Source organism: Hyla sarda, chromosome 1, assembly GCF_029499605.1.
Source record: "Hyla sarda isolate aHylSar1 chromosome 1, aHylSar1.hap1, whole genome shotgun sequence".
Lineage (NCBI taxonomy): Eukaryota > Metazoa > Chordata > Amphibia > Anura > Hylidae > Hyla > Hyla sarda.
This window is the reverse complement of record NC_079189.1, coordinates 255,453,224-255,478,319: the sequence shown is the minus strand read 5'-3', so window position 1 is coordinate 255,478,319 and position 25,096 is coordinate 255,453,224. Positions and strand designations below refer to the sequence as shown.

At 50.5% G+C, this 25,096-nt stretch overlaps 23 pseudogenes; all 23 read right to left on the bottom strand.

Annotated features, from left to right (window-relative positions):
* Positions 1 to 1,232: 1,232 nt before the first annotated feature.
* LOC130332414 (5S ribosomal RNA) lies at positions 1,233 to 1,352 on the bottom strand (annotated as a pseudogene).
* Positions 1,353 to 1,636: 284 nt separating this feature from the next.
* LOC130352475 (5S ribosomal RNA) lies at positions 1,637 to 1,756 on the bottom strand (annotated as a pseudogene).
* A 699-nt stretch (positions 1,757 to 2,455) lies between these two features.
* Positions 2,456 to 2,575, bottom strand: LOC130324660 (5S ribosomal RNA; annotated as a pseudogene).
* Positions 2,576 to 4,037: 1,462 nt separating this feature from the next.
* LOC130346292 (5S ribosomal RNA) lies at positions 4,038 to 4,157 on the bottom strand (annotated as a pseudogene).
* A 1,684-nt stretch (positions 4,158 to 5,841) lies between these two features.
* On the bottom strand, positions 5,842 to 5,961 carry LOC130347599 (5S ribosomal RNA; annotated as a pseudogene).
* Positions 5,962 to 6,233: 272 nt separating this feature from the next.
* Positions 6,234 to 6,353, bottom strand: LOC130352516 (5S ribosomal RNA; annotated as a pseudogene).
* A 486-nt stretch (positions 6,354 to 6,839) lies between these two features.
* On the bottom strand, positions 6,840 to 6,959 carry LOC130323590 (5S ribosomal RNA; annotated as a pseudogene).
* Positions 6,960 to 9,420: 2,461 nt separating this feature from the next.
* Positions 9,421 to 9,540, bottom strand: LOC130315343 (5S ribosomal RNA; annotated as a pseudogene).
* A 1,287-nt stretch (positions 9,541 to 10,827) lies between these two features.
* Positions 10,828 to 10,947, bottom strand: LOC130324693 (5S ribosomal RNA; annotated as a pseudogene).
* Positions 10,948 to 11,432: 485 nt separating this feature from the next.
* Positions 11,433 to 11,552, bottom strand: LOC130346215 (5S ribosomal RNA; annotated as a pseudogene).
* Positions 11,553 to 13,236: 1,684 nt separating this feature from the next.
* Positions 13,237 to 13,356, bottom strand: LOC130347698 (5S ribosomal RNA; annotated as a pseudogene).
* Positions 13,357 to 14,037: 681 nt separating this feature from the next.
* LOC130352104 (5S ribosomal RNA) lies at positions 14,038 to 14,157 on the bottom strand (annotated as a pseudogene).
* A 677-nt stretch (positions 14,158 to 14,834) lies between these two features.
* LOC130318470 (5S ribosomal RNA) lies at positions 14,835 to 14,954 on the bottom strand (annotated as a pseudogene).
* A 283-nt stretch (positions 14,955 to 15,237) lies between these two features.
* LOC130315552 (5S ribosomal RNA) lies at positions 15,238 to 15,357 on the bottom strand (annotated as a pseudogene).
* An 879-nt stretch (positions 15,358 to 16,236) lies between these two features.
* LOC130330812 (5S ribosomal RNA) lies at positions 16,237 to 16,356 on the bottom strand (annotated as a pseudogene).
* Positions 16,357 to 16,767: 411 nt separating this feature from the next.
* Positions 16,768 to 16,887, bottom strand: LOC130326721 (5S ribosomal RNA; annotated as a pseudogene).
* Positions 16,888 to 18,161: 1,274 nt separating this feature from the next.
* On the bottom strand, positions 18,162 to 18,281 carry LOC130334008 (5S ribosomal RNA; annotated as a pseudogene).
* Positions 18,282 to 19,347: 1,066 nt separating this feature from the next.
* LOC130348648 (5S ribosomal RNA) lies at positions 19,348 to 19,467 on the bottom strand (annotated as a pseudogene).
* A 669-nt stretch (positions 19,468 to 20,136) lies between these two features.
* Positions 20,137 to 20,256, bottom strand: LOC130352489 (5S ribosomal RNA; annotated as a pseudogene).
* A 1,476-nt stretch (positions 20,257 to 21,732) lies between these two features.
* Positions 21,733 to 21,852, bottom strand: LOC130334002 (5S ribosomal RNA; annotated as a pseudogene).
* Positions 21,853 to 22,918: 1,066 nt separating this feature from the next.
* On the bottom strand, positions 22,919 to 23,038 carry LOC130348637 (5S ribosomal RNA; annotated as a pseudogene).
* A 669-nt stretch (positions 23,039 to 23,707) lies between these two features.
* Positions 23,708 to 23,827, bottom strand: LOC130352487 (5S ribosomal RNA; annotated as a pseudogene).
* Positions 23,828 to 24,313: 486 nt separating this feature from the next.
* LOC130347935 (5S ribosomal RNA) lies at positions 24,314 to 24,433 on the bottom strand (annotated as a pseudogene).
* Positions 24,434 to 25,096: the final 663 nt, after the last annotated feature.

Genomic DNA, 25,096 nt, shown 5'->3' with positions numbered 1-25,096 from the left:
GAACGGAAGGCGGCAACAGAGCAAAATGTCAATGGCAGCCGGGATTCCCAGCCAGTGTCCCATGCCGGTACTTACTGGGCCCTAAGCTGGGTAGCAGTCTGCGATCTGACGAGAGCAGGCGCGTTAAGCTTAGGATGGCCGTCGACAGCTTCACACCTTGTATACTGTGGATTTAAGCATCAATAAATTATTTTCGGAATCGGAGCGGAAGGCAGCAATAGAGCGAAATGTCAACGGCACCCGGGATTCCCAGCCAGTCTCCCATGCCAATACTTACCGGGCCCTAAGCTGGGTAGCAGTCTGCGATCTGACGAGAGCAGGCGCGTTCAGCTAAGGGTGGCCGTTGACATCTTCACGCCTTGTATACTGTGGATTTAAGCATCAATAAATATTTTTTTTAATCGGAGAGGAAGGCGGCAACAGAGCAAAATGTCAATAGCACCTTGGATTGAAAGCCAGTCTCCCATGCCCGTACTTGCCGGGCAGCAGTCTGCGATCTGACAAGAACAGGCGCATTCAGCTTAGGATAGCCGTAGACGGCTTCACACCCTGTATATTGTGGATTTAAGCATCAATAAATCCTTTTCGGAATCGCAGCAAAATGTCTACAGAGCTACAGAGCAAAATGTCAACAACACCTGAGATTCCCAGCCAGTCTCCGATGCTGGTACTTACCGGGCCCTAAGCTGGGTAGCAGTCTGCGATCTGACGAGAGCAGGCGCGTTCAGCTTAGGATGGCCGTTAACAGCTTCACGCCCTTTATACTGTGCATTTAAGCAGCAATAAATCCTTTTCCGAATCGGAGCGGTAGGCGGCAACAGAGCAAAATGTCAACGACACCTGGGATTCCCAGCCAGTCTCCCATGCTGGTACTTACCGGGCCCTAAGCTGGGTAGCAGTCTGCCATCTGACGAGAGCAGGCGCGTTCAGCTTAGGATGGCCGTTGACAGCTTCTCTCCCTTTATACTGTGCATTTAAGCATCAATAAATCCTTTTCGGAATCGGAACGGAAAGCGGCAACAGAGCAAAATGTCAACGGCAGCCGGGATTCCCAGCCAGTGTCCCATGCCGGTACTTACCGGGCCCTAAGATCTGTACCAGTCTGCGATCTGACGAGAGCAGGCGCGTTAAGCTTAGGATGGCCGTCGACAGCTTCACACCTTGCATACTGTGGATTTAAGCATCAATAAATTATTTTCGGAATCGGAGCGGAAGGCAGCAATAGAGCAAAATGTCAACGGCACCCGGGATTCCCAGCCAGTCTCCCATGCCAGTACTTACCGGGCCCTAAACTGGGTAGCCGTCTGCGATCTGACGAGAGCAGGCGCGTTCAGATTAGGATGGCCATTGACAGCTTCATGCATTTTATACTGCGCATTTAAGCATCAATAAATCCTTTTCGGAATCGGAACGGAAGGCGGCAACAGAGCAAAATGCCAACTGCACCCGGGATTCCCAGCCAGTCTCCCATGCCGGTACTTACTGGGCCCTAAGCTGGCTAGCAGTCTGCGATCTGACGAGAGCAGGCGCGTTCAGCTTAGGATGGCCGTTGACATTTTCACGCCTTGTATATTGTGGATTTAAGCATCAATAAATATTTTTATTAATCGGAGAGGAAGGCGGCAACAGAGCAAAATGTCAACAACTCCTGGGATTCCCAGCCAGTCTCCCATGCTGGTACTTACCGGGCCCTAAGCTGGGTAGCAGTCTGCGATCTGACGAGAGCAGGTGCGTTCAACTTAGGATGGCCGTTGACGGCTTCACACTTTGTATACTGTGGATTTAAGCATCAATAAATAATTTTCGGAATCGGAGCAGAAACAGAGCAAAATGTCAACTGCACCCGGGATTCCCAGCCAGTTTCCCATGCTGGTACTTACCAGGCCCAAAGCTGGGTAGCAGTCTGCGATCTGACGAGAACAGGCGCATTCAGCTTAGGATGGCTGGAGACATCTTCACACCCTGTATACTGTGGATTTAAGCATCAATAAATCCTTTTCGGAATCGGAGCGGAAGGCGGCAACAGAGCAAAATGTTAACGACACGTGGGATTCCCAGCCAGTCTCCCATGCTGGTACTTACCGGGCCCTAAGCTGGGTAGCAGTCTGCGATCTGACGAGAGCAGGCGCGTTCAGCTTAGGATGGCCGTTGACAGCTTCTCGCCCTTTATACTGTGCATTTAAGCATCAATAAATCCTTTTCGGAATCGGAACCGGAACCGGAACCGGAACGGAAGGCGGCAACAGAGCAAAATGTCAACGGCAGCCGGGATTCCCAGCCAGTGTCCCATGCCGGTACTTACCGGGCCCTAAGATCTGTACCAGTCTGCGATCTGACGAGAGCAGGCGCGTTAAGCTTAGGATGGCCGTCGACAGCTTCACACCTTGTATACTGTGGATTTAAGCATCAATAAATTATTTTCGGAATCGGAGCGGAAGGCAGCAATAGAGCAAAATGTCAACGGCGCCCGGGATTCCCAGCCAGTCTCCCATGCCAGTACTTACCAGGCCCTAAGCTGGGTAGCAGTCTGCGATCTGACGAGAGCAGGCGCGTTCAGCTTAGGATGGCCATTGACAGCTTCATGCTTTTTATACTGCGCATTTAAGCATCAATAAATATTTTTATTAATCGGAGAGGAAGGCGGCAACAGAGCAAAATGTCAATGGCACCTTGGATTGCCAGCCAGTTTTCCACACCGGTATCTGCCGGGCAGCAGTCTGCGATCTGAGGAGAGCAGACACGTTCAGCTTAGGATGGCCGTTGACAGCTTCACACCCTGTATATTGTGGATTTAAGCATCAATAAATCCTTTTCCGAATCGGAGCGGAAGGCGGCAACAGATTAAAATGTCAACTGCACCCGGGATTCCAGCCAGTCTACCATGCCGGTACTTACAGGCCCTAAGCTGGGTAGCAGTCTGCGATCTGACGAAAGCAGGCACGTTCAGCTTAGGTTGGCCGTTGACAGCTTCACACTTTGTATACTGTGGATTTAAGCATCAATAAATAATTTTCGGAATCGGAGCAGAAACAGAGCAAAATGTTAACTGCACCTGGGATTCCCAGCCAGTCTCCCATGCTGGTACTTACCAGGCCCGAAGCTGGGTAGCAGTCTGCGATCTGACGAGAACAGGCGCATTCAGCTTAGGATGGCCGTAGACATCTTCACACCCTGTATACTGTGGATTTAAGCATCAATAAATCCTTTTCGGAATCGGAGCAGGAGGCGGCAACAGAGAAAATTTAAACGACACCTGGGATTCCCAGCCAGTCTCCCATGCTGGTACTTACCGGGCCCTAAGCTGTGTAGCAGTCTGCGATCTGACGAGAGCAGGCGCATTCAGCTTAGGATGGCCGTTGACAGCTTCTCGCCCTTTATACTGTGCATTTAGGCATCAATAAATCCTTTTCGGAATCGGAACGGAAGGCGGCAACAGAGCAAAATGTCAACTGCAGCCGGGATTCCCAGCCAGTGTTCCATGCCGGTACTTACCGGGCCCTAAGATCTGTACCAGTCTGCGATCTGACAAGAGCAGGCGCGTTAAGCTTAGGATGGCCGTCGACAGCTTCACACCTTGTATACTGTGGATTTAAGCATCAATAAATTCTTTTCGGAATCGGAGCGGAAGGCAGCAATAGAGCAAAATGTCAACGGCACCTGGGATTCCCAGCCAGTCTCCCATGCCAGTACTTACCGGGCCCTAAGCTGGGTAGCAGTCTGCAATCTGACGAGAGCAGGCACGTTCAGCTTAGGATGGCCATTGACAGCTTCATGCTTTTTATACTGTGCATTTAAGCATCAATAAATCCTTTTCGGAATCGGAGAGGAAGGCGGCAACAAAGCAAAATGTCAATAGCACCTTGGATTGCCAGCCAGTCTCCCATGCCCGTACTTGCCGGGCAGCAGTCTGCGATCTGACAAGAACAGGAACATTCAGCTTAGGATAGCCGTAGACGGCTTCACACACTGTATACTGTGGATTTAAGCATCAATAAATCCTTTTCGGAATCGAAGCGGAAGGCGGCTACAGAGCAAAATGTCAACAACACCTGGGATTCCCAGCCAGTCTCCCATGCTGGTACTTACCGGGCCCTAAGCTGGGTAGCAGTCTGCGATCTGACGAGAGCAGGCACGTTCAGCTTAGGATGGCCGTTGACAGCTTCATGCCCTTTATACTGTGCATTTAAGCATCAATAAATCCTTTTCCGAATCGGAGCGGAAGGCGGCAACAGATTAAAATGTCAACTGCACCCGGGATTCCCAGCCAGTCTCCCATGCTGGTACTTACCAGGCCCTAAGATGGGTAGCAGTCTGCGATCTGACGAGAGCAGGCGCGTTCAGCTTACGATGGCCGCTGACAGCTTCACCCTTTGTATACTGTGCATTTAAGCATCAATAAATCCTTTTCGGAATCGGAACGGAAGGCGGCAACAGAGCAAAATGTCAACGGCAGCCGGGATTCCCAGCCAGTGTCCCATGCCGGTACTTACCGGGCCCTAAGATCTGTACCAGTCTGCGATCTGACGAGAGCAGGCGCGTTAAGCTTACGATGGCCGTCGACAGCTTCACACCTTGTATACTGTGGATTTAAGCATCAATAAATTATTTTCGGAATCGGAGCGGAAGGCAGCAATAGAGCAAAATGTCAACGGCAACCGGGATTCCCAGCCAGTCTCCCATGCCAGTACTTACTGGGCCCTAAGCTGCATAGCAGTCTGCGATCTGACGAGAGCAGGCACGTTCAGCTTAGGATGGCCTTGACATCTTCACGCCTTGTATACTGTGGATTTAAGCATCAATAAATATTTTTTTTAATCGGAGAGGAAGGCGGCAACAAAGCAAAATATCAATAGCACCTTGGATTGCCAGCCAGTCTCCCATGCCCGTATTTGCCGGGCAGCAGTCTGCGATCTGACAAGAACAGGCGCATTCAGCTTAGGATAGCCGTAGAAGGCTTCACACCCTGTATACTGTGGATTTAAGCATCAATAAATCCTTTTCGGAACCGGAGCAAAATGTCTACAGAGCTACAGAGCAAAATGTCAACAACACCTGAGATTCCCAGCCAGTCTCCCATGCTGGTACTTACCGGGCCCTAAGCTGGGTAGCAGTCTGCAATCTGACGAGAGCAGGTACGTTCAGCTTAGGATGGCCGTTGACAGCTTCACGCCCTGTATACTGTGGATTTAAGCATCAATAAATCCTTTTCGGAATCGGAGCAGAAACAGAGCAAAATGTTAACTGCACCTGGGATTCCCAGCCAGTCTCCCATGCTGGTACTTACCAGGCCCGAAGCTGGGTAGCAGTCTGCGATCTGACGAGAACAGGCGCATTCAGCTTAGGATGGCCGTAGACATCTTCACACCCTGTATACTGTAGATTTAAGCATCAATAAATCCTTTTCGGAATCGGAGCGGGAGGCGGCAACAGAGCAAAATGTTAACGACACGTGGGATTCCCAGCCAGTCTCCCATGCTGGTACTTACCGGGCCCTAAGCTGTGTAGCAGTCTGCGATCTGACGAGAGCAGGCGCATTCAGCTTAGGATGGCCGTTGACAGCTTCTCGCCCTTTATACTGTGCATTTAGGCATCAATAAATCCTTTTCGGAATCGGAACGGAAGGCGGCAACAGAGCAAAATGTCAACTGCAGCCGGGATTCCCAGCCAGTGTCCCATGCCGGTACTTACCGGGCCCTAAGATCTGTACCAGTCTGCGATCTGACAAGAGCAGGCGCGTTAAGCTTAGGATGGCCGTCGACAGCTTCACACCTTGTATACTGTGGATTTAAGCATCAATAAATTCTTTTCGGAATCGGAGCGGAAGGCAGCAATAGAGCAAAATGTCAACGGCACCTGGGATTCCCAGCCAGTCTCCCATGCCAGTACTTAGCGGGCCCTAAGCTGGGTAGCAGTCTGCGATCTGACGAGAGCAGGCGCGTTCAGCTTAGGATGGCCATTGACAGCTTCATGCTTTTTATACTGTGCATTTAAGCATCAATAAATCCTTTTCGGAATCGGAGAGGAAGGCGGCAACAAAGCAAAATGTCAATAGCACCTTGGATTGCCAGCCAGTCTCCCATGCCCGTACTTGCCGGGCAGCAGTCTGCGATCTGACAAGAACAGGAACATTCAGCTTAGGATAGCCGTAGACGGCTTCACACACTGTATACTGTGGATTTAAGCATCAATAAATCCTTTTCGGAATCGAAGCGGAAGGCGGCTACAGAGCAAAATGTCAACAACACCTGGGATTCCCAGCCAGTCTCCCATGCTGGTACTTACCGGGCCCTAAGCTGGGTAGCAGTCTGCGATCTGACGAGAGCAGGCGCGTTCAGCTTAGGACGGCCGTTGACAGCTTCATGCCCTTTATACTGTGCATTTAAGCATCAATAAATCCTTTTCCGAATCGGAGCGGAAGGCGGCAACAGATTAAAATGTCAACTGCACCCGGGATTCCCAGCCAGTCTCCCATGCTGGTACTTACCAGGCCCTAAGATGGGTAGCAGTTTGCGATCTGACGAGAGCAGGCGCGTTCAGCTTACGATGGCCGCTGACAGCTTCACCCTTTGTATACTGTGCATTTAAGCATCAATAAATCCTTTTCGGAATCGGAACGGAAGGCGGCAACAGAGCAAAATGTCAACGGCAGCCGGGATTCCCAGCCAGTGTCCCATGCCGGTACTTACCGGGCCCTAAGATCTGTACCAGTCTGCGATCTGACGAGAGCAGGCGCGTTAAGCTTACGATGGCCGTCGACAGCTTCACACCTTGTATACTGTGGATTTAAGCATCAATAAATTATTTTCGGAATCGGAGCGGAAGGCAGCAATAGAGCAAAATGTCAACGGCAACCGGGATTCCCAGCCAGTCTCCCATGCCAGTACTTACCGGGCCCTAAGCTGGGTAGCAGTCTGCGATCTGACGAGAGCAGGCGCATTCAGCTTAGGATGGCCATTGACAGCTTCATGCTTTTTATACTGTGCATTTAAGCATCAATAAATCCTTTTCGGAATCGGAGAGGAAGGCGGCAACAGAGCAAAATGTCAATAGCACCTTGGATTGCCAGCCAGTCTCCCATGCCCGTACTTGCCGGGCAGCAGTCTGCGATTTGACAAGAACAGGCACATTCAGCTTAGGATAGCTGTAGACGGCTTCACACCCTGTATACTCTGGATTTAAGCATCAATAAATCCTTTTCAGAATTGAAGCGGAAGGCGGCTACAGAGCAAAATGTCAACAACACCTGGGATTCCCAGCCAGTCTCCCATGCTGGCACTTACCGGGCCCTAAGCTGGGTAGCAGTCTGCGATCTGACGAGAGCAGGCGCGTTCAGCTTAGGATGACCGTTGACAGCTTCACGTCCTTTATACTGTGCATTTAAGCATCAATAAATCCTTTTCCGAATCGGAGCGGAAGGCGGCAACAGATTAAAATGTCAACTGCACCCGGGATTCCCAGCCAATCTCCCATGCTGGTACTTACCAGGCCCTAAGATGGGTAGCAGTCAGTGATCTGACGAGAGCAGGCACGTTCAGCTTAGGATGGCCGTTGACAGCTTCACACTTTGTATACTGTGCATTTAAGCATCAATAAATCCTTTTCGGAATCGGAACGTAAGGCGGCAACAGAGCAAAATGTCAACGGCAGCCGGGATTCCCAGCCAGTGTCCCATGCCGGTACTTACCGGGCCCTAAGATCTGTACAAGTCTGCGATCTGACGAGAGCAGGCGCGTTAAGCTTACGATGGCCGTCGACAGCTTCACACCTTGTATACTGTGGATTTAAGCATCAATAAATCCTTTTCGGAATCGGAACGGAAGGCGGCAACAGAGCAAAATGTCAACGGCAACCGGGATTCCCAGACAGTCTCCCATGCCAGTACTTACTGGGCCCTAAGCTGCGTAGCAGTCTGCGATCTGACGAGAGCAGGCACGTTCAGCTTAGGATGGCCTTGACATCTTCACGCCTTGTATACTGTGGATTTAAGCATCAATAAATATTTTTTTTAATCGGAGAGGAAGGCGGCAACAAAGCAAAATGTCAATAGCACCTTGGATTGCCAGCCAGTCTCCCATGCCCGTACTTGCCGGGCAGCAGTCTGCGATCTGACAAGAACAGGCGCATTCAGCTTAGGATAGCCGTAGACGGCTTTACACCCTGTATACTGTGGATTTAAGCATCAATAAATCCTTTTCGGAATCGGAGCAAAATGTCTACAGAGCTACAGAGCAAAATGTCAACAACACCTGAGATTCCCAGCCAGTCTCCCATGCTGGTACTTACCGGGCCCTAAGCTGGGTAGCAGTCTGCAATCTGACGATAGCAGGCGCGTTCAGCTTAGGATGGCCTTGACATCTTCACGCCTTGTATACTGTGGATTTAAGCATCAATAAATATTTTTTTTAATCGGAGAGGAAGGCGGCAACAAAGCAAAATGTCAATAGCACCTTGGATTGCCAGCCAGTCTCCCATGCCCGTACTTGCCGGGCAGCAGTCTGCGATCTGACAAGAACAGGCGCATTCAGCTTAGGATAGCCGTAGACGGCTTCACACCCTGTATACTGTGGATTTAAGCATCAATAAATCCTTTTCGGAATCGGAGCAAAATGTCTACAGAGCTACAGAGCAAAATGTCAACAACACCTGAGATTCCCAGCCAGTCTCCCATGCTGGTACTTACCGGGCCCTAAGCTGGGTAGCAGTCTGCAATCTGACGAGAGCAGGCGCGTTCAGCTTAGGATGGCCGTTGACAGCTTCACGCCCTGTATACTGTGGATTTAAGCATCAATAAATCCTTTTCGGAATCGGAGCGGAAGGCGGCAACAGAGCAAAATGTCAACGGCAGCCGGGATTCCCAGCCAGTGTCCCATGCCGGTACTTACCGGGCCCTAAGATCTGTACCAGTCTGCGATCTGACGAGAGCAGGCCCGTTAAGCTTAGGATGGCCGTCGACAGCTTCACACCTTGTATACTGTGGATTTAAGCATCAATAAATTCTTTTCGGAATCGGAGCGGAAGGCAGCAATAGAGCAAAGTGTCAACCGGGATTCCCAGCCAGTCTCCCATGCCAGTACTTACCGGGCCCTAAGCTGGGTAGCAGTCTGCGATCTGACGAGAGCAGGCGCGTTCAGCTTAGGATGGCCATTGACAGCTTCATGCTTTTTATACTGTGCATTTAAGCATCAATAAATCCTTTTCGGAATCGGAGAGGAAGGCGGCACAGAGCAAAATGTCAATAGCACCTTGGATTGCCAGCCAGTCTCCCATGCCCGTACTTGCCGGGCAGCAGTCTGCGATCTGAAGAGAACAGGCACATTCAGCTTAGGATAGCCGTAGACGGCTTCACACCCTGTATACTGTGGATTTAAGCATCAATAAATCCTTTTCAGAATCGAAGCGGAAGGCGGCTACAGAGCAAAATGTCAACAACACCTGGGATTCCCAGCCAGTCTCCCATGCTGGTACTTACCAGGCCCTAAGCTGGGTAGCAGTCTGCGATCTGACGAGAGCAGGCGCGTTCAGCTTAGGATGGCCGTTGACAGCTTCACGCCCTTTATACTGTGCATTTAAGCATCAATAAATCCTTTTCGGAATCGGAACGGAAGGCGGCAACAGAGCAAAATGTCAACGGCAGCCGGGATTCCCAGCCAGTGTCCCATGCCGGTACTTACCGGGCCCTAAGATCTGTACCAGTCTGCGATCTGACGAGAGCAGGCGCGTTAAGCTTACGATGGCCGTCGACAGCTTCACACCTTGTATACTGTGGATTTAAGCATCAATAAATCCTTTTCCGAATCGGAGCGGAAGGCGGCAACAGATTAAAATGTCAACTGCACCCGGGATTCCCAGCCAGTCTCCCATGCTGGTACTTACCAGGCCCTAAGATGGGTAGCAGTCTGCGATCTGACGAGAGCAGGCGCGTTCAGCTTAGGATGGCCGTTGACAGCTTCACACTTTGTATACTGTGCATTTAAGCATCAATAAATCCTTTTCGGAATCGGAACGGAAGGCGGCAACAGAGCAAAATGTCAACGGCAGCCGGGATTCCCAGCCAGTGTCCCATGCCGGTACTTACCGGGCCCTAAGATCTGTACCAGTCTGCGATCTGACGAGAGCAGGCGCGTTAAGCTTACGATGGCCGTCGACAGCTTCACACCTTGTATACTGTGAATTTAAGCATCAATAAATTATTTTCGGAATCGGAGCGGAAGGCAGCAATAGAGCAAAATGTCAACGGCAACCGGGATTCCCAGACAGTCTCCCATGCCAGTACTTACTGGGCCCTAAGCTGCGTAGCAGTCTGCGATCTGACGAGAGCAGGCACGTTCAGCTTAGGATGGCCTTGACATCTTCACGCCTTGTATACTGTGGATTTAAGCATCAATAAATATTTTTTTTAATCGGAGAGGAAGGCGGCAACAAAGCAAAATGTCAATAGCACCTTGGATTGCCAGCCAGTCTCCCATGCCCGTACTTGCCGGGCAGCAGTCTGCGATCTGACAAGAACAGGCGCATTCAGCTTAGGATAGCCGTAGACGGCTTCACACCCTGTATACTGTGGATTTAAGCATCAATAAATCCTTTTCGGAATCGGAGCAAAATGTCTACAGAGCTACAGAGCAAAATGTCAACAACACCTGAGATTCCCAGCCAGTCTCCCATGCTGGTACTTACCGGGCCCTAGGCTGGGTAGCAGTCTGCAATCTGACGAGAGCAGGCGCGTTCAGCTTAGGATGGCCGTTGACAGCTTCACGCCCTGTATACTGTGTATTTAAGCATCAATAAATCCTTTTCGGAATCGGAGCGGAAGGCGGCAACAGAGCAAAATGTCAACAACACCTGGGATTCCCAGCCAGTCACCCATGCTGGTACTTACCGGGCCCTAAGCTGGGTAGCAGTCTGCGATCTGACGAGAGCAGGCGCGTTCAGCTTAGGATGGCCATTGACAGCTTCTCGACCTTTATACTGTGCATTTAGGCATCAGTAAATCCTTTTCGGAATTGGAACGGAAGGCGGCAACAGAGCAAAATGTCAACGGCAGCCGGGATTCCCAGCCAGTGTCCCATGCCCGTACTTACCGGGCCCTAAGCTGGGTAGCAGTCTGCGATCTGACGAGCGCAGGCGCGTTCAGCTTAGGATGGCCATTGACAGCTTCTCGCCCTTTATACTGTGCATTTAGGCATCAGTAAATCCTTTTCGGAATTGTAACGGAAGGCGGCAACAGAGCAAAATGTCAACGGCAGCCGGGATTCCCAGCCAGTGTCCCATGCCGGTACTTACCGGGCCCTAAGATCTGTACCAGTCTGCGATCTGACAAGAGCAGGCGCGTTAAGCTTAGGATGGCCGTTGACAGCTTCACACCTTGTATACAGTGATTTAAGCATTAATAAATTCTTTTCGGAATCGGAGCGGAAGGCAGCAATAGAGCAAAATGTCAACGGCACCCGGGATTCCCAGCCAGTCTCCCATGCCAGTACTTACCGGGCCCTAAGCTAGGTAGCAGTCTGCGATCTGACGAGAGCAGGCGCGTTCAGCTTAGGATGGCCATTGACAGCTTCATGATTTTTATACTGTGCATTTAAGCATCAATAAATCCTTTTCAGAATCAAAGCGGAAGGCGGCTACAGAGCAAAATGTCAACAACACCTGGGATTCCCAGCCAGTCTCCCATGCTGGTACTTACCGGGCCCTAAGATCTGTACCAGTCTGCGATCTGATGAGAGCAGGCGCGTTAAGCTTAGGATGGCCGTCGACAGCTTCACACCTTGTATACTGTGGATTTAAGCATCAATAAATTATTTTTGGAATCGGAGCGGAAGGCAGCAATAGAGCAAAATGTCAACGGCAACCGGGATTCCCAGCCAGTCTCCCATGCCAGTACTTACTGGGCCCTAAGCTGCGTAGCAGTCTGCGATCTGACGAGAGCAGGCACGTTCAGCTTAGGATGGCCTTGACATCTTCACGCCTTGTATACTGTGGATTTAAGCATCAATAAATATTTTTTTTAATCGGAGAGGAAGGCGGCAACAAAGCAAAATGTCAATAGCACCTTGGATTGCCAGCCAGTCTCCCATGCCCGTACTTGCCGGGCAGCAGTCTGCGATCTGACAAGAACAGGCGCATTCAGCTTAGGATAGCCGTAGACGGCTTCACACCCTGTATACTTTGGATTTAAGCATCAATAAATCCTTTTCGGAATCGGAGCAAAATGTCTACAGAGCTACAGAGCAAAATGTCAACAACACCTGAGATTCCCAGCCAGTCTCCCATGCTGGTACTTACCGGGCCCTAAGCTGGGTAGCAGTCTGCAATCTGACGAGAGCAGGCGCGTTCAGCTTAGGATGGCCGTTGACAGCTTCACGCCCTGTATACTGTGGATTTAAGCATCAATAAATCCTTTTCGGAATCGGAGCTGAAGGCGGCAACAGAGAAAAATGTCAACAACACCTGGGATTCCCAGCCAGTCTCCCATGCTGGTACTTACCGAGCCCTAAGGTGGGTAGCAGTCTGCGATCTGACGAGAGCAGGCGCGTTCAGCTTAGGATGGCCGTTGACAGCTTCACACTTTGTATACTGTGCATTTAAGCATCAATAAATCCTTTTCGGAATCGGAACGGAACGGAAGGCGGCAACAGAGCAAAATGTCAACGGCAGCCGGGATTCCCAGCCAGTGTCCCATGCCGGTACTTACCGGGCCCTAAGATCTGTACCAGTCTGCGATCTGACGAGAGCAGGCGCGTTAAGCTTAGGATGGCCGTCGACAGCTTCACACCTTGTATACTGTGGATTTAAGCATCAATAAATTCTTTTCGGAATCGGAGCGAAAGGCAGCAATAGAGCAAAATGTCAACGGCAACCAGGATTCCCAGCCAGTCTCCCATGCCAGTACTTACCGGGCCCTAAGCTAGGTAGCAGTCTGCGATCTGACGAGAGCAGGCACGTTCAGCTTAGGATGGCCATTGACAGCTTCATGCTTTTTATACTGTGCATTTAAGCATCAATAAATCCTTTTCGGAATCGGAGAGGAAGGCGGCAACAGAGCAAAATGTCAATAGCACCTTGGATTCCCAGCCAGTCTCCCATGCCCGTACTTGCCGGGCAGCAGTCTGCGATCTGACAAGAACAGGCACATTCAGCTTAGGATAGCAGTAGACGGCTTCACACCCTGTATACTGTGGATTTAAGCATCAATAAATCCTTTTCGGAATCGAAGCGGAAGGCGGCTACAGAGCAAAATGTCAACAACACCTGGGATTCCCAGCCAGTCTCCCATGCTGGTACTTACCGGGCCCTAAGCTGGGTAGCAGTCTGCGATCTGACGAGAGCAGGTGCGTTGAGCTTAGGATGGCCGTTGACGGATTCACACTTTGTTTACTGTGGATTTAAGCATCAATAAATAATTTTCGGAATCGGAGCAGAAACAGAGCAAAATGTCAACTGCACCCGGGATTCCCAGCCAGTCTCCCATGCTGGTACTTACCAGGCCCGAAGCTGGGTAGCAGTCTGCGATCTGACAAGAACAGGCGCATTCAGCTTAGGATGGCCGTAGACATCTTCACACCCTGTATACTGTGGATTTAAGCATCAATAAATCCTTTTCGGAATCGGAGCGGAAGGCGGCAACAGAGCAAAATGTCAACGGCAGCCGGGATTCCCAGCCAGTGTCCCATGCCGGTACTTACCGGGCCCTAAGATCTGTACCAGTCTGCGATCTGACGAGAGCAGGCGCGTTCAGCTTAGGATGGCCGTTGACAGGTTATCGCCCTTTATACTGTGCATTTAAGCATCAATAAATCCTTTTCGGAAACGGAACGGAAGGCGGCAACAGAGCAAAATGTCAACGGCAGCCGGGATTCCCAGCCAGTGTCCCATGCCGGTACTTACCGGGCCCTAAGATCTGTACCAGTCTGCGATCTGACGAGAGCAGGCGCGTTAAGCTTAGGATGGCCGTCGACAGCTTCACACCTTGTATACTGTGGATTTAAGCATCAATAAATTCTTTTCGGAATCGGAGCGGAAGGCAGCAATAGAGCAAAATGTCAACGGCACCCGGGATTCCCAGCCAGTCTCCCATGCCAATACTTACCGGGCCCTAAGCTGGGTAGCAGTCTGCGATCTGACGAGAGCAGGCGCGTTCAGCTTAGGATGGCCATTGACTTCTTCATGCTTTTGATACTGCGCATTTAAGCATCAATAAATCCTTTTCGGAATCGGAACGGAAGGCGGCAACAGAGCAAAATGTCAACTGCACCCGGGATTCCCAGCCAGTCTCCCATGCCGGTACTTACTGGGCGCTAAGCTGGGTAGCAGTCTGCGATCTGACGAAAGCAGGCGCGTTCAGCTTAGGATGGCCGTTGACATCTTCACGCCTTGTATATTGTGGATTTAAGCATCAATAAATATTTTTATTAATCGGAGAGGAAGGCGGCAACAGAGCAAAATGTCAATGGCACCTTGGATTGCCAGCCAGTCTCCCATGTCGGTAACTGCCGGGCAGCAGTCTGCGATCTGAGGAGAGCAGGCACTTTCAGGCTTAGGATGGCCGTTGACAGCTTCACACCCTGTATATTGTGGATTTAAGCATCAATAAATCCTTATCCAAATCGGAGCGGAAGGCGGCAGCAGATTAAAATGTCAACTGCACCCGGGATTCCCAGCCAGTCTCCCATGCTGGTACTAACCAGGCCCGAAGCTGGGTAGCAGTCTGCGATCTGACGAGAACAGGCGCATTCAGCTTAGGATGGACGTAGACATCTTCACGCCCTGTATACTGTGGATTTAAGCATCAATAAATCCTTATTGGAATCGGAGCTGAAGGCGGCAACAGAGCAAAATGTCAACGACACCTGGGATTCCCAGCCAGTCTCCCATGCAGGTACTTACCGGGCCCTAAGCTGGGTAGCAGTCTGCGATCTGACGAGAGCAGGCGCGTTCAGCTTAGGATGGCCGTTGACAGCTTCTCTCCCTTTATACTGTGCATTTAGGCATCAATAAATCCTTTTCGGAATCGGAACGGAAGGCGGCAACAGAGCAAAATGTCAACGGCAGCCGGGATTCCCAGCCAGTGTCCCATGCCGGTACTTACCGGGCCCTAAGATCTGTACCAGTCTGCGATCTGACGAGAGCAGGCGCGTTAAGCTTAGGATGGCCGTCGACAGCTTCACACCTTGTATACTGTGGATTTAGGCATCAATAAATTCTTTCGGAATCGGAGCGGAAGGCAGCAATAGAGCAAAATGTCAACGGCACCCGGGATTCCCAGCCAGTCTCCCATGCCAGTACTTACCGGGCCCTAAGCTGGGTAGCAGTCTGCGATCTGACGAGAGCAGGCGCGTTCAGCTTAGGATGGCCATTGACAGCTTCATGATTTTTATACTGTGCATTTAAGCATCAATAAATCCTTTTCGGAATCGGAACGGAAGGCGGCAACAGAGCAAAATGTCAACTGCACCCGGGATTCCCAGCCAGTCTACCATGCCGGTACTTAATGGGCCCTAGGCTGGGTAGCAGTCTGCGATCTGACGAGAGCAGACGCATTCAGCTTAGGATGGCCATTGACAGCTTCATGCTTTTTATACTGTGCATTTAAGCATCAATAAATCCTTTTCGGAATCGGAACGGAAGGCGGCAACAGAGCATAATGTCAACTGCACCCGGGATTCCCAGCCAGTCTCCCATGTCGGTACTTACTGGGCCCTAAGCTGGGTAGCAGTCTGCGATCTGACGAGAGCAGGCGCGTTCAGCTTAGGATGGCCGTTGACATCTTCACGCCTTGTATACTGTGGATTTAAGCATTAATAAATATTTTTATTAATCGGAGAGGAAAGCGGCAACAAAGCAAAATGTCAATGGCACCTTGGATTGCCAGCCAGTCTCCCATGCCGGTAACTGCCGGGCAGCAGTCTGCGATCTGAGGAGAGCAGGCACGTTCAGGCTTAGGATGGCCGTTGACAGCTTCACGCCCTTTATACTGTGCATTTAAGCATCAATAAATCCTTTTCGGAATCGGAGCGGAAGGCGGCAACAGATTAAAATGTCAACTGCACCCGGGATTCCCAGCCAGTCTCCCACGCTGGTACTTACCAGGCCCTAAGCTGGGTAGCAGTCTGCGATCTGACGAGAACAGGCGCGTTCAGCTTAGGATGGCCATTGACAGCTTCACACTTTGTATACTGTGCATTTAAGCATCAATAAATCCTTTTCGGAATCGGAACGGAAGTCGGCAACAGAGCAAAATGTCAACGGCAACCGGGATTCCCAGCCAGTCTCCCATGCCGGTACTTACCGGGCCCTAAGCTGGGTAGCAGTCTGCGATCTGACGAGAGCAGGCGCGTTCAGCTTAGGATGGCCATTGACAGCTTCATGATTTTTATACTGTGCATTTAAGCATCAATAAATCCTTTTCGGAATCGGAACGGAACGGAAGGCGGCAACAGATTAAAATGTCAACAACACCTGAGATTCCCAGCCAGTCTCCCATGCTGGTACTTACCGGGCCCTAAGCTGGGTAGCAGTCTGCGATCTGACGAGAGCAGGCACGTTCAGCTTAGGATGGCTGTTGACAGCTTCACACTTTGTATACTGTGGATTTAAGCATCAATAAATCATTTTCGGAATCGGAGCAGAAACAGAGCAAAATGTCAACTGCACCCGGGATTCCCAGCCAGTCTCCCATGCCGTTGACATCCTCACACCCTTTATACTGTGCATTTAAGCATCAATAAATCCTTTTCGGAATCGGAAACGGAAGGCGGCAACAGAGCAAAATGTCAACAGCACCCGGGATTCCCATCCAGTCTCCCATGCTGGTACTTACCAGGCCCTAAGCTGGGTAGCAGTCTGCGATCTGACGAGAGCAGGCACGTTCAGCTTAGGATGGCCGTTGACAGCTTCACACTTTGTATACTGTGGATTTAAGCATCAATAAATCCTTTTCGGAATCGGAACGGAAGGCTGCAACAGAGCAAAATGTCAACGGCAGACGGGATTCCCAGCCAGTGTCCCATGCCGGTACTTACCGGACCCTAAGATCTGTACCAGTCTGCGATCTGACGAGAGCAGGCGCGTTAAGCTTAGGATGGCCGTTGACAGCTTCACACCTTGTATACTGTGGATTTAAGCATCAATAAATTATTTTCGGAATCGGAGCGGAAGGCAGCAATAGAGCAAAATGTCAACGGCAACCGGGATTCCCAGCCAGTCTCCCATGCCAGTACTTAACGGGCCCTAAGCTGGGTAGCAGTTTGCGATCTGACGAGAGCAGGCGCGTTCAGCTTAGGATGGCCATTGACAGCTTCATGATTTTTATACTGTGCATTTAAGCATCAATAAATCCTTTTCGGAATCGGAGAGGAAGGCGGCAACAGAGCAAAATGTCTACTGCACCCGGGATTCCCAGCCAGTCTCCCATGCTGGTAATTACTGGGCCCTAAGCTGGATAGCAGTCTGCGATCTGACAAGAGCAGGCGCGTTCAGCTTAGGATGGCCATTGACATCTTCACGCGTTGTATATTGTGGATTTAAGCATCAATAAATATTTTTATTAATCGGAGAGGAAGGCGGCAACAGAGCAAAATGTCAATGGCACCTTGGATTGCCAGCCAGTCTCCCACGCCGGTATCTGCCGGGCAGCAGTCTGCGATCTGAGGAGAGCAGACACGTTCAGCTTAGGATGGCCGTTGACAGCTTCACACCCTGTATATTGTGGATTTAAGCATCAATAAATCCTTTTCCGAATTGGAGCGGAAGGCGGCAACAGATTAAAATGTCAACTGCACCCGGGATTCCAGCCAGTCTACCATGCTGGTACTTACCAGGCCCTAAGCTGGGTAGCAGTCTGCGATCTGACGAGAGCAGGCGCGTTCAGCTTAGGAAGGCTGTTGACAGCTTCACACTTTATATACTGTGGATTTAAGCATCAATAAATAATTTTCGGAATCGGAGCAAAAACAGAGCAAAACGTCAACTGCACCCGGGATTCCCAGCCAGTCTCCCATGCTGGTACTTGCCAGGCCCAAAGCTGGGTAGCAGTCTGCGATCTGACGAGAACAGACACATTCAGCTTAGGATGGCGGTAGACATCTTCACACCCTTTATACTGTGGATTTAAGCATCAATAAAACCTTTACGGAATCTGAGCGGAAGGCGGCAACAGAGCAAAATGTCAACGACACCTGGGATTCCCAGTCAGTCTCCCATGCTGGTACTTACCGGGCCCTAAGCTGGGTAGCAGTCTGCGATCTGACGAGAGCAGGCGCGTTCAGCTTAGGTTGGCCGTTGACATCTTCTAGTCCTTTATACTGTGCATTTAAGCATCAATAAATCCTTTTCGGAATCGGAACGGAAGGCGGCAACAGAGCAAAATGTCAACGGCAGCCGGGATTCCCAGCCAGTGTCCCATGCCGGTACTTACCGGGCCCTAAGATCTGTACCAGTCTGCGATCTGACGAGAGCAGGCGCGTTAAGCTTAGGATGGCCGTCGACAGCTTCACACCTTGTATACTGTGGATTTAAGCATCAATAAATTCTTTTCGGAATCGGAGCGGAAGGCAGCAATAGAGCAAAATGTTAACGGCACCCGGGATTCCCAGCCAGTCTCCCATGCCAATACTTACCGGGCCCTAAGCTGGGTAGCAGTCTGCAATCTGACGAGAGCAGGCGCGTTCAGCTTAGGATGGCCATTGACAACTTCATGCTTTTTATACTGTGCATTTAAGCATCAATAAATCCTTTTCGGAATCGGAACGGAAGGCGGCAACAGAGCAAAATGTCAACTGCACCCGGGATTCCCAGCCAGTCTCCCATGCCGGTACTTACTGGGCCCTAAGCTGCGTAGCAGTCTGCGATCTGACGAAAGCAGGCGCGTTCAGCTTAGGATGGCCGTTGACATCTTCATGCCTTGTATACTGTGGATTTAAGCATCAATAAATATTTTTTTTAATCGGAGAGGAAGGCGGCAACAGAGCAAAATGTCAATAGCACCTTGGATTGCCAGCCAGTCTCCCATGCCCGTACTTGCCGGGCAGCAGTCTGCGATCTGACAAGAAAAAGCACATTCAGCTTAGGATAGCCGTAGACGGCTTCACACCCTGTATACTGTGGATTTAAGCATCAATAAATCCTTTTCGGAATCGGAGCAAAATGTCTACAGAGCTACAGAGCAAAATGTCAACACCACCTGAGATTCCTAGCCAGTCTCCCATGCTGGTACTTACCGGGCCCTAAGCTGGGTAGTAGTCTGCGATCTGACGAGAGCAGGCGCGTTCAGCTTCACGCCCTTTATACTGTGCATTTAAGCATCAATAAATCCTTTTCCGAATCGGAGCGGAAGGCGGCAACAGATTAAAATGTCAACTGCACCCGGGATTCCCAGCCAGTCTCCCATGCTGGTACTTACCAGGCCCTAAGCTGGGTAGCAGTCTGCGATCTGACGAGAGCAGGCGCGTTCAGCTTAGGATGGCCGTTGACAGCTTCACCCTTTGTATACTGTGGATTTAAGCATCAATAAATAAAATTCGGAATCGGAGCAGAAACAAAGCAAAATGACAACTGCACCCGGGATTCCCAGTCAGTCTCCCATGCTGGTACTTACCAGGCCCGAAGCTGGGTAGCAGTCTGCGATCTGACGAGAACAGGCGCATTCAGCTTAGGATGGCCGTAGACATCTTCACACCCTGTATACTGTGGATTTAAGCATCAATAAATCATTTTTGGAATCGGAGCGGAAGGCGGCAACAGAGCAAAATGTCAACGACACCTGGGATTCCCAGTCAGTCTCCCATGCCGGTACTTACCGGGCCCTAAGCTGGGTAGCAGTCTGCAATCTGACAAGAGCAGGCGCGTTAAGCTTAGGATGGCCGTAGACATCTTCACACCCTGTATACTGTGCATTTAAGCATCAATAAATCCTTTTCGGAATCGGAGAGGAAGGCGGCAACAGAGCAAAATGTCAATAGCACCTTGGATTGCCAGCCAGTCTCCCATGCCCGTACTTGCCGGGCAGCAGTCTGCGATCTGACAAGAACAGGCACATTCAGCTTAGGATAGCCGTAGACGGCTTCACACCCTGTATACTGTGGATTTAAGCATCAATAAATCCTTTTCGGAATCGGAGCGGAAGGCGGCTACAGAGCAAAATGTCAACAACACCTGGGATTCCCAGCCAGTCTCCCATGCTGGTACTTACCGGGCCCTAAGCTGGGTAGCAGTCTGCGATCTGACGAGAGCAGGCGCGTTCAGCTTAGGAAGGCCGTTGACAGCTTCACGTCCTTTATACTGTGCATTTAAGCATCAATAAATCCTTTTCCGAATCAGAGCGGAAGGCGGCAACAGATTAATATGTCAACTGCACCCGGGATTCCCAGCCAGTCTCCCATGCTGGTACTTACCAGGCCCTAAGCTGGGTAGCAGTCTGCGATCTGACGAGAGCAGGCACGTTCAGCTTAGGATGGCCGCTGACAGCTTCACACTTTGTATACTGTGGATTTAAGCATCAATAAATCCTTTTTGGAATCGGAACGGAAGGCGGCAACAGAGCAAAATGTCAACGGCAGCCGGGATTCCCAGCCAGTGTCCCATGCCGGTACTTACCGGACCCTAAGATCTGTACCAGTCTGCGATCTGACGAGAGCAGGCGCGTTAAGCTTAGGATGGCCGTTGACAGCTTCACACCTTGTATACTGTGGATTTAAGCATCAATAAATTATTTTCGGAATCGGAGCGGAAGGCAGCAATAGAGCAAAATGTCAACGGCAACCGGGATTCCCAGCCAGTCTCCCATGCCAGTACTTAACGGGCCCTAAGCTGGGTAGCAGTTTGCGATCTGACGAGAGCAGGCGCGTTCAGCTTAGGATGGCCATTGACAGCTTCATGATTTTTATACTGTGCATTTAAGCATCAATAAATCCTTTTCGGAATCGGAGAGGAAGGCGGCAACAGAGCAAAATGTCTACTGCACCCGGGATTCCCAGCCAGTCTCCCATGCTGGTAATTACTGGGCCCTAAGCTGGATAGCAGTCTGCGATCTGACAAGAGCAGGCGCGTTCAGCTTAGGATGGCCATTGACATCTTCACGCGTTGTATATTGTGGATTTAAGCATCAATAAATATTTTTATTAATCGGAGAGGAAGGCGGCAACAGAGCAAAATGTCAATGGCACCTTGGATTGCCAGCCAGTCTCCCACGCCGGTATCTGCCGGGCAGCAGTCTGCGATCTGAGGAGAGCAGACACGTTCAGCTTAGGATGGCCGTTGACAGCTTCACACCCTGTATATTGTGGATTTAAGCATCAATAAATCCTTTTCCGAATTGGAGCGGAAGGCGGCAACAGATTAAAATGTCAACTGCACCCGGGATTCCAGCCAGTCTACCATGCTGGTACTTACCAGGCCCTAAGCTGGGTAGCAGTCTGCGATCTGACGAGAGCAGGCGCGTTCAGCTTAGGAAGGCTGTTGACAGCTTCACACTTTATATACTGTGGATTTAAGCATCAATAAATAATTTTCGGAATCGGAGCAAAAACAGAGCAAAACGTCACCTGCACCCGGGATTCCCAGCCAGTCTCCCATGCTGGTACTTGCCAGGCCCAAAGCTGGGTAGCAGTCTGCGATCTGACGAGAACAGACACATTCAGCTTAGGATGGCGGTAGACATCTTCACACCCTTTATACTGTGGATTTAAGCATCAATAAAACCTTTACGGAATCTGAGCGGAAGGCGGCAACAGAGCAAAATGTCAACGACACCTGGGATTCCCAGTCAGTCTCCCATGCTGGTACTTACCGGGCCCTAAGCTGGGTAGCAGTCTGCGATCTGACGAGAGCAGGCGCGTTCAGCTTAGGTTGGCCGTTGACATCTTCTAGTCCTTTATACTGTGCATTTAAGCATCAATAAATCCTTTTCGGAATCGGAACGGAAGGCGGCAACAGAGCAAAATGTCAACGGCAGCCGGGATTCCCAGCCAGTGTCCCATGCCGGTACTTACCGGGCCCTAAGATCTGTACCAGTCTGCGATCTGACGAGAGCAGGCGCGTTAAGCTTAGGATGGCCGTCGACAGCTTCACACCTTGTATACTGTGGATTTAAGCATCAATAAATTCTTTTCGGAATCGGAGCGGAAGGCAGCAATAGAGCAAAATGTTAACGGCACCCGGGATTCCCAGCCAGTCTCCCATGCCAACACTTACCGGGCCCTAAGCTGGGTAGCAGTCTGCAATCTGACGAGAGCAGGCGCGTTCAGCTTAGGATGGCCATTGACAACTTCATGCTTTTTATACTGTGCATTTAAGCATCAATAAATCCTTTTCGGAATCGGAACGGAAGGCGGCAACAGAGCAAAATGTCAACTGCACCCGGGATTCCCAGCCAGTCTCCCATGCCGGTACTTACTGGGCCCTAAGCTGCGTAGCAGTCTGCGATCTGACGAAAGCAGGCGCGTTCAGCTTAGGATGGCCGTTGACATCTTCATGCCTTGTATACTGTGGATTTAAGCATCAATAAATATTTTTTTTAATCGGAGAGGAAGGCGGCAACAGAGCAAAATGTCAATAGCACCTTGGATTGCCAGCCAGTCTCCCATGCCCGTACTTGCCGGGCAGCAGTCTGCGATCTGACAAGAAAAAGCACATTCAGCTTAGGATAGCCGTAGACGGCTTCACACCCTGTATACTGTGGATTTAAGCATCAATAAATCCTTTTCGGAATCGGAGCAAAATGTCTACAGAGCTACAGAGCAAAATGTCAACACCACCTGAGATTCCCAGCCAGTCTCCCATGCTGGTACTTACCGGGCCCTAAGCTGGGTAGTAGTCTGCGATCTGACGAGAGCAGGCGCGTTCAGCTTCACGCCCTTTATACTGTGCATTTAAGCATCAATAAATCCTTTTCCGAATCGGAGCGGAAGGCGGCAACAGATTAAAATGTCAACTGCACCCGGGATTCCCAGCCAGTCTCCCATGCTGGTACTTACCAGGCCCTAAGCTGGGTAGCAGTCTGCGATCTGACGAGAGCAGGCGCGTTCAGCTTAGGATGGCCGTTGACAGCTTCACCCTTTGTATACTGTGGATTTAAGCATCAATAAATAAAATTCGGAATCGGAGCAGAAACAAAGCAAAATGACAACTGCACCCGGGATTCCCAGTCAGTCTCCCATGCTGGTACTTACCAGGCCCGAAGCTGGGTAGCAGTCTGCGATCTGACGAGAACAGGCGCATTCAGCTTAGGATGGCCGTAGACATCTTCACACCCTGTATACTGTGGATTTAAGCATCAATAAATCATTTTTGGAATCGGAGCGGAAGGCGGCAACAGAGCAAAATGTCAACGACACCTGGGATTCCCAGTCAGTCTCCCATGCCGGTACTTACCGGGCCCTAAGCTGGGTAGCAGTCTGCAATCTGACAAGAGCAGGCGCGTTAAGCTTAGGATGGCCGTAGACATCTTCACACCCTGTATACTGTGCATTTAAGCATCAATAAATCCTTTTCGGAATCGGAGAGGAAGGCGGCAACAGAGCAAAATGTCAATAGCACCTTGGATTGCCAGCCAGTCTCCCATGCCCGTACTTGCCGGGCAGCAGTCTGCGATCTGACAAGAACAGGCACATTCAGCTTAGGATAGCCGTAGACGGCTTCACACCCTGTATACTGTGGATTTAAGCATCAATAAATCCTTTTCGGAATCGGAGCGGAAGGCGGCTACAGAGCAAAATGTCAACAACACCTGGGATTCCCAGCCAGTCTCCCATGCTGGTACTTACCGGGCCCTAAGCTGGGTAGCAGTCTGCGATCTGACGAGAGCAGGCGCGTTCAGCTTAGGAAGGCCGTTGACAGCTTCACGTCCTTTATACTGTGCATTTAAGCATCAATAAATCCTTTTCCGAATCAGAGCGGAAGGCGGCAACAGATTAATATGTCAACTGCACCCGGGATTCCCAGCCAGTCTCCCATGCTGGTACTTACCAGGCCCTAAGCTGGGTAGCAGTCTGCGATCTGACGAGAGCAGGCACGTTCAGCTTAGGAAGGCCGCTGACAGCTTCACACTTTGTATACTGTGGATTTAAGCATCAATAAATCCTTTTTGGAATCGGAACGGAAGGCGGCAACAGAGCAAAATGTCAACGGCAGCCGGGATTCCCAGCCAGTGTCCCATGCCGGTACTTACCGGACCCTAAGATCTGTACCAGTCTGCGATCTGACGAGAGCAGGCGCGTTAAGCTTAGGATGGCCGTTGACAGCTTCACACCTTGTATACTGTGGATTTAAGCATCAATAAATTATTTTCGGAATCGGAGCGGAAGGCAGCAATAGAGCAAAATGTCAACGGCAACCGGGACTCCCAGCCAGTCTCCCATTTCAGTACTTACCGGGCCCTAAGCTGGGTAGCAGTCTGCGATCTGACGAGAGCAGGCGCGTTCAGCTTAGGATGGCCATTGACAGCTGCATGAATTTTATACTGTGCATTTAAGCATCAATAAATCCTTTTCGGAATCGGAGAGGAAGGCGGCAACAGAGCAAAATGACAACTGCACCCGGGATTCCCAGCCAGTCTCCCATGCCGGTAATTACTGGGCCCTAAGCTGGATAGCAGTCTGCGATCTGACGAAAGCAGGCGCGTTCAGCTTAGGATGGCCGTTGACATCTTCACGCGTTGTATATTGTGGATTTAAGCATCAATAAATATTTTTATTAATCGGAGAGGAAGGCGGCAACAGAGCAAAATGTCAATGGCACCTTGGATTGCCAACCAGTCTCCCATGCCGGTATCTGCCGGGCACCAGTCTGCGATCTGAGGAGAGCAGACACGTTCAGCTTAGGATGGCCGTTGACAGCTTCACACCCGGTATATTGTGGATTTAAGCATCAATAAATCCTTTTCCGAATTGGAGCGGAAGGCGGCAACAGATTAAAATGTCAACTGCACCCGGGATTCCCAGCCAGTCTCCCATGCCGGTAATTACTGGGCCCTAAGCTGGATAGCAGTCTGCGATCTGACGAAAGCAGGCGCGTTCAGCTTAGGATGGCCGTTGACATCTTCACGCGTTGTATATTGTGGATTTAAGCATCAATAAATATTTTTATTAATCGGAGAGGAAGGCGG